Source organism: Gorilla gorilla, chromosome 1 (genome assembly GCF_029281585.2).
Source record: "Gorilla gorilla gorilla isolate KB3781 chromosome 1, NHGRI_mGorGor1-v2.1_pri, whole genome shotgun sequence".
In the NCBI taxonomy this organism is placed as follows: domain Eukaryota; kingdom Metazoa; phylum Chordata; class Mammalia; order Primates; family Hominidae; genus Gorilla; species Gorilla gorilla.
The window spans coordinates 63,808,877-63,815,476 of record NC_073224.2 but is presented as its reverse complement, the minus strand read 5'-3'; the positions used below and the strand labels follow the sequence as shown (position 1 = coordinate 63,815,476).

Genomic DNA, 6,600 nt, shown 5'->3' with positions numbered 1-6,600 from the left:
TGATTCAGTAAACAAGTTATTATACCAGGGTTCTTAAATGACACCATTTAGAGGTCACTTGCTGGGGGGGTGGGGGGACACTGTCCAATTTACTTAGAGAAGAAACTTCTGATCTTCTAACTGGGAATTAGAGGAAATTATGCCAGTATTATGTACATTGTAGTAATTGGCAATTCCATATATAGACTTCCATCTCCACGTTTTGAACTTTTCTCTGCTGAACCTAATGTCTAAAAATATCTTCTGACCCTCACTGGGTTCTGCAAGAAAATCATTTTTCTTCTTACTCATATCTTTTCTGAGACCCTCTTGGCTGCAGCCTCCCTACTACATCTGTGAAAACGCCATTCACTTTCCATCTTCTAGAATCTTGTTGAACTCCCTCTTTTTCCTGGCACCTCTTTCATTCTCGTCTGTGAAACTGTATGAATTTATTCTGTTGTAATTACTCTATTATAAGATCAAGAGGAAAGTGACAAATGCTGACTTTAACAGGAAGTCATCTCTCTCTCTCTCCACCAGCGGTCAGGATCCCACCCCACCTATTGCTGTGGGACTTCACTCTTGTCAGGACACTCCCACTCTCCTGTATCTCTGACCATTCTTTCTCTGATTGGCTTTTTCCCATATTCATCACATGCTCAGATCTTTATCAGCTAAAAATTAAAAAGAAATCTTAAAAAAATAAAAACAGTGCTTAGACTATAGTAAACTCATCCATGGTGATCTCTTTCATCTCTCTATAGTCAAGAATCTTAAATGAATGGTCTGCATTTGTTTCTCCTTATTGTTCAGTGATTCTTTGCAATCTGGCCTTCGTTACCACTCCACAGAAACTATCCTGATCATGTGATGCCTTTGTTACTAAAGCTGGTTGATACTTTTCCATATCTGCTCGAGCTCTCTGTAGCATCTGACATCAGTGGCCAAGCCCTCGTTCTTCCTCTGCCTTCCACAGATCATGACACCAAAGTTTCCTTCCTGGCTCTCTATTAGTTTCTTCTCAGTATTTTCCGTGAATTCCACTTCCTCTGTCTATCCCTTAAATGTTACTATTTTTTAAGATTATGTACTAAGTTTTTTCTAGTCTCATTCTGAAAATTATTTACAAATTATCTCTTCTAATTCTATACCTATATTTATCAACTCAGTCTCAATGACTTGAAAATGATATCTTTAGTCCAAAGGTTTTTCTCTTATTCCAAATTTCTATACCCAATTACTTTCTGGGGGTGTGAACTACCATGGCCTATGAACACTCCAAAATCAACATCTTCCCTCACTTCCCAACCATCATCCATCCAGTTGTCTAAGCCAAATACTTGTGTATCTTCCTAGAATCCTAGCTTCCCAACTTACACATAATCATCAACTCTTTGGGGGATCTATTTAATTCTATGTGATATATCCCCAACTGACTCAATTTCATCCAATTTCAGTTAGGCAACAGACATAATTTGTCTCTGTGCCTCAAGTCTTATTCTCTAGAAGGCTTCCCTGAACCTCCACAAAACTAGTTTTCTCCTTATACATTCTTTTTTTTTTTTTTCCTGACAGAGTGAGACTCTGCAGTGCAGTGGCTGATCTCGGCTCACTGCAATCTTCGCCTCTCAAGTTCAAGCGATTCTCTTGCCTCAGCCTCCCGAGTAGCTGGGATTACAGACATCTGCCACCATGCCTGGCTAATTTTTGTGTTTTCAGTAGAGATGGGGTTTCACCATGTTGGCCAGGCTGGTCTCCAACTCCTGGCCTCAAGTGATCAGCTTGCCTAGGCCTCCCAAAATGTTGAAATTACAGGCAGGAGACACTGCGCCTGGCCTCCTCATTATACATTCTTATTCAATGCTGTACTCTTCATTCATCAATCCTCCCAAGTATAAATAAATTACTTATTATATAAATGGTTGTCATTTGTCTCCCTCAAAAAATTAAGCTCCCTGAGGGAAAAGAACATTCATAATATTTAATATTTGTTAGATGAACAAATGGATCAATGCTTCTTAAATTTATTTTCTACACTGTCACTAACCTAATCTTTCTAAAACAAAAACAGAGTCATGTCACTTTACTGTAAAAAATCCTTCAATGGAAAAAAGAAAAAAAAAAGGGAGGTCTACATTGGATTCCCACTGCCTTAAGCTATTGATTTTATGTCTAAACTTCTTAGCATGAAAGACAAGGTTTTCTAAGACCTGGTCTACTTACCTCTACAGCTTTGTTTCTTTAGCTGACTGCTCAATATCACTGCTCTCCCTCAACTTAACTGCAAATAAATTCAATACTTCAGAAATAACAAAGGAGGAAAAACACTCTTTTAATATTTTATTATGCTCAAATAATTTAAAAATATATAAATAAAATGATTAAATAAAGCCCCAAACCTTTTTTCAAATAAGCACCCTAAATTATCTAAATCACCTAGGATGCTTGTTTTCCTAAGAACCAAGGAATATTTCAGGTGATTTAGTATAAAGTACCCAGACAAGATCCCATAACAGGAGTTACTTACCTGGTGCTGCTTATTTTGGATATCAGAATTTTAAAGGAAATGAGGTCCATTTGGTTTAGGCATCTATATATATATATCAATATGTAGAGGACTAAATGAGGGTTTAAAAGAATTTGTTGAATATAACTGAACCAACTCTACAATGAAAAATATATAAGATGGAATGACGATTAAATGGAAATGCTTAACTCAGTAAATGATCAGTTTCTTATTTCTAATGGACCCAAGTCTGCAATTCAAAGTTGGGAAGAGGCAGACAGTATGACATGAAATACTCTGTGTATTATATCAATTACACCTCAAGAGAAGAATTTGACTTTGCAAATTACAGAACTAGTAAGAAAACATTTTTTTTCTTTCATACGGGTTTAGTCTGTCCTTAAAAGGGGGCTTTGGGGGTAGATATTGGATTCAACTGTTATTTGTCAGACAAGTGAAAGAATAAAGAGAAGTGTGTGACACACTGGTGGAGAAGCCTTACCTGGGACCAATCTGAAGTGCCTGTTGTGTTCTGCAGTATCATAAGTCGCCAGGGTCTCTCTGTCTGGTATAGCCATTCTCATTCCCAAAGTGCTTCAGGGATTTGGATCAAATCCAAAGACTATTCTGCTTGTTCATTCTGAACAGATTAATTCAGATTTGGCTAAAGACACTGCTGAGAAAAGAAGCGTGAATCCTGAGGGAACCTCAACTTTCATGACTAAAGATAGAATTACCTGAAAAGTACATGGGGAGCTATGGGCAGAGTTAGAAGTTTATATTCTTAAAAAGAGATCTAAACTTAAAGGAACAAGGACTGGGGAGAACTATAACTGCCTATGACAGTCAGTTTCTTACATGGTTTTATTTTAAACTATGCAGAAAATTTACACAGAAATGGCTCTTTCGGCCAGGCATGGTGGCTCATGCCTGTAATCTTGGCACTTTGGGAGGCCGAAGTGGGTGTATCATTTGAGCTCAGGAGTTCGAGACCAGCCTGGGCAACATAGTGAAACCTTGTTTCTACAAAAAATACAAAAATTAGCCAGGTGTGGTGCACCTATAGTTCCAGCTATTTGGGAGGCTGAGGTGGGAGGATCTCTTGACCCTGGGAGTTTGAGGCTGCTGCAAGCCAAGATACTGCCACTGCACTCCAGCCTGGGCAACAGAGACCCTGTCTCAAAAGAAAAAGAAATAGCTTTTTTTTCTCACCCTACATTATAATTTTCATCAGCCACCTCCAACCAATCAGTAAAATCTAATATATCTGTGCAGTCTGCTGTGTAATTAATACGATAAACAAAGGGGCAGAGCAGTAAAAAGAAATGAGAATTGTCCCACATTTTCCCATTTTTGGTACTCATGAGAACAGAGATGCTACCTCTCAGGGGTTTCGGACTAGCAAGGAGGAAAAATTTTGCCCGTTAGTGGAGCTAGAGATGATGAAAAGAACTTGATTTAGAGAAAAATTGCTAGATAGACAACTTGAGATTGGATATATAATACCCTTCTATTTTACCCTAAAATGCCAGCCTAAAGACTTTTAAGGAGAAGCAAAAATTGACACCTTTGTTTTAACAGATGTATTGAATAAATTATAATGTAATATCCATTCCAGCTCTTACTCACCAAGGTACTGGTGATCACAATTAAGTAGTTTGGATGAGGGCACTGACTTTGGGCTAAGAGAATCTTCCTTTTTTGCCTCAGCTGTTCTGTTTCTGTTAAGACACTGTCTGGGCTGAGATATTTAAATCTGGTTTCAAGGCTGAGTGTGGTGGATCATGCCTGTGATGCCAACACTTTGGGAGGTTGAGGTGGGTGGCTTGCTTCAGTCCTAGCCTGGGCAATGGAGACAAAACCCAAAATATACAAAAAATTGTGTCTACAAAAAACTAGCCAGGCATGGTGACATGCACCTATAGTCCCAGCTACTTGGAAGGCTTAGAGGGGAGGATCAGCTGAGCCCAAGAAATGGAGGCTGCAGTGAGCCATGATTGCACCACTGCACTCTAGCCTGGACAACAGAGCAAGACCCTGTCTCAAAAAAAAAATCTTGCTTCAAGGTTCTATGCAGATGATTCTTTGCTTGTAAACCCTAGGAGCACCTATGTGATGCTTTGTGCTCCTCTCACTGGAATTACCTTATTCCTTATCTCTGTTCTCTTGAGCAACTGCCTCCTCTAACCAGGATTAGCATTCTTTGATCTGACTCCTTTGTTATCTTGTCTGTTGTGACAATGGGAAACATTTAAATGTTCTCTGGCCAAAAGAGACTGTTTCTGTCTGGAGACCAAAATGAAACTAGTCCTGACATTTGCATACTGTCATGATATGTCTTTCAAGCGGCAGTCCCTGTAGTGGATGCTGTGATGCACTAAAGCTCTAAGGCATTCAGTCCCCCAGCTCCCAGCAATGTTTTCTGCTTAAAGCTCACAGCTGAGTCCCTGCCTAGGAATTGCCCTCAGCTGAGGGAGTTTCCTGGCCCACGTTTATGTCCCTCCTCCACCCTGGGTCAGCATGCATTAAGTAACTGGTCAATGTAGAAGTACAAAGGCCTGGCCCCTTGCCTCAATTTAGGAACTTTAAAGGGCCACACCAGCTCCAGAGCTCCTATGGATGGGCTGAGGTTTCAGTTGCAATTGCATGGCAGATCAGCTTTTCCCTCTGCTTAATCCTGCCTTCCTCCCTTTCTTATAAGTCTGCATGTCTTTCATCTCAGAGTCTGTTCCATGGAACCCACTCTAATTACTAATTCCATTAAGGTTAATAAGCACATCATTTCCAGTATCTCCTGGGTTACATTAGATTTATTCAAGTGTGGAAACAAATTAATAATTGAGGATGGATTCTGCCATTAGGAAAGCACTGTCTAATTCATGATTATTTAAATTTTCTTCTAAATTATCAGTCATTTTACATTTAGCAATTTGTATTTCTTTTAATAACAAGTTTATAGTAAAAATATGAATTAGATGAAAAGAGCACACTACCTACTTTAAGTTTTATTCATTCTAATTATTTTATTTATTCTAATTTAGGGCAAAGTATTTTGGGATAATTTGTAAAAGCTTGTCCATGACTCACTTTTCTTTTTAGTTCTTTAGCTTTAGGTTTACTGTTAAAAATGAAAACTTCATAAGAAATTTCAAGAGAACCTTCAAGTAGACCTACAATTTTGTCCGTCCAAAATCCCTTACTTTGGGTAAACTCCCTACCCCTACAACATAAGTTCCCAATGGAATGTCTGTCATAATGCTTCCCTAACCCAGGCATCAGCAGTGGCCCAGGCTGGCCAATAAGAGTATGCCATCTCCTTGGCACAGTGATTGATCCAGGGTAAGTTTATGAACTAAACAGGGCTAATCAGATGGTTTCCTAGAATTTACATATACTTCCCTGGGGAGGAAAAGGATACAGCCTTGAGCTTCCTGTAGCCACCTTTTCCAGTGTGTGTCAAGAGCTTACCCACAGAAGGAAGCCAATATCCAGCAAGATGCGGAGCTGAAAGATGAAATCATCTGAGTGCCTGGTTACAGTCGGGAGTTCAGCCTGCCCTTTGGACATCCCATTTATATGAGCCAATAGATTCTGTTTTACTTGACTAGTGTAAGTTAGGTCACTTAGAAAAAGACCTAACACAAAGTTTTATATCACCACCTTTGCACTTGATTCATTCCTCTAAGGACTCAATTTCCAGCATCTTTTTTCTAAGAATAAAGGCAAAAACCACTGTATTTCACACTCAACTGGACTTCCTCCAATCTTTTCCCCCTACCCCTTTAGTTATTTTCCTTATGTAGCCATAACCCCTAATATTTCTAGTCAGCCAGTGCTTAAAATTCTTCATAAAGCATTATTTTATACTTTACAATTTCTCTGCTAGTATCATTTTGTGCTTTCTAACATAGACTAGTTTCTAGTTCAGAGATTTAAGTGATGCTGTGCTACATTTTCTTTGACTTAATAATTTGTCTGTGTGAAGACAAGCTTTTGGACTGCGAAACTGCAGCCAAAGTACATGGTTTCCCTGATGACAATTTTCTCAAACTGCTGACAAATTGCTTAGGGGAAAATAGCTCCTCTAGTGCTAAATTTGCAAACCTAAACCT

The 6,600-nt window shown here is 39.0% G+C and overlaps 1 long non-coding RNA gene across 1 annotated transcript; it reads right to left on the bottom strand.

The window, feature by feature from the left end:
* Nucleotides 1-2,204: 2,204 nt before the first annotated feature.
* LOC129531653 (uncharacterized) lies at nt 2,205-4,317 on the bottom strand. The gene is made up of 3 exons (XR_008676961.2): nt 4,118-4,317; nt 2,991-3,161; nt 2,205-2,263 (listed from the first exon to the last, which is right to left on the bottom strand). It is a non-coding gene; the product is annotated as an uncharacterized lncRNA (long non-coding RNA).
* Between the last annotated feature and the right edge of the window lie 2,283 nt (nt 4,318-6,600).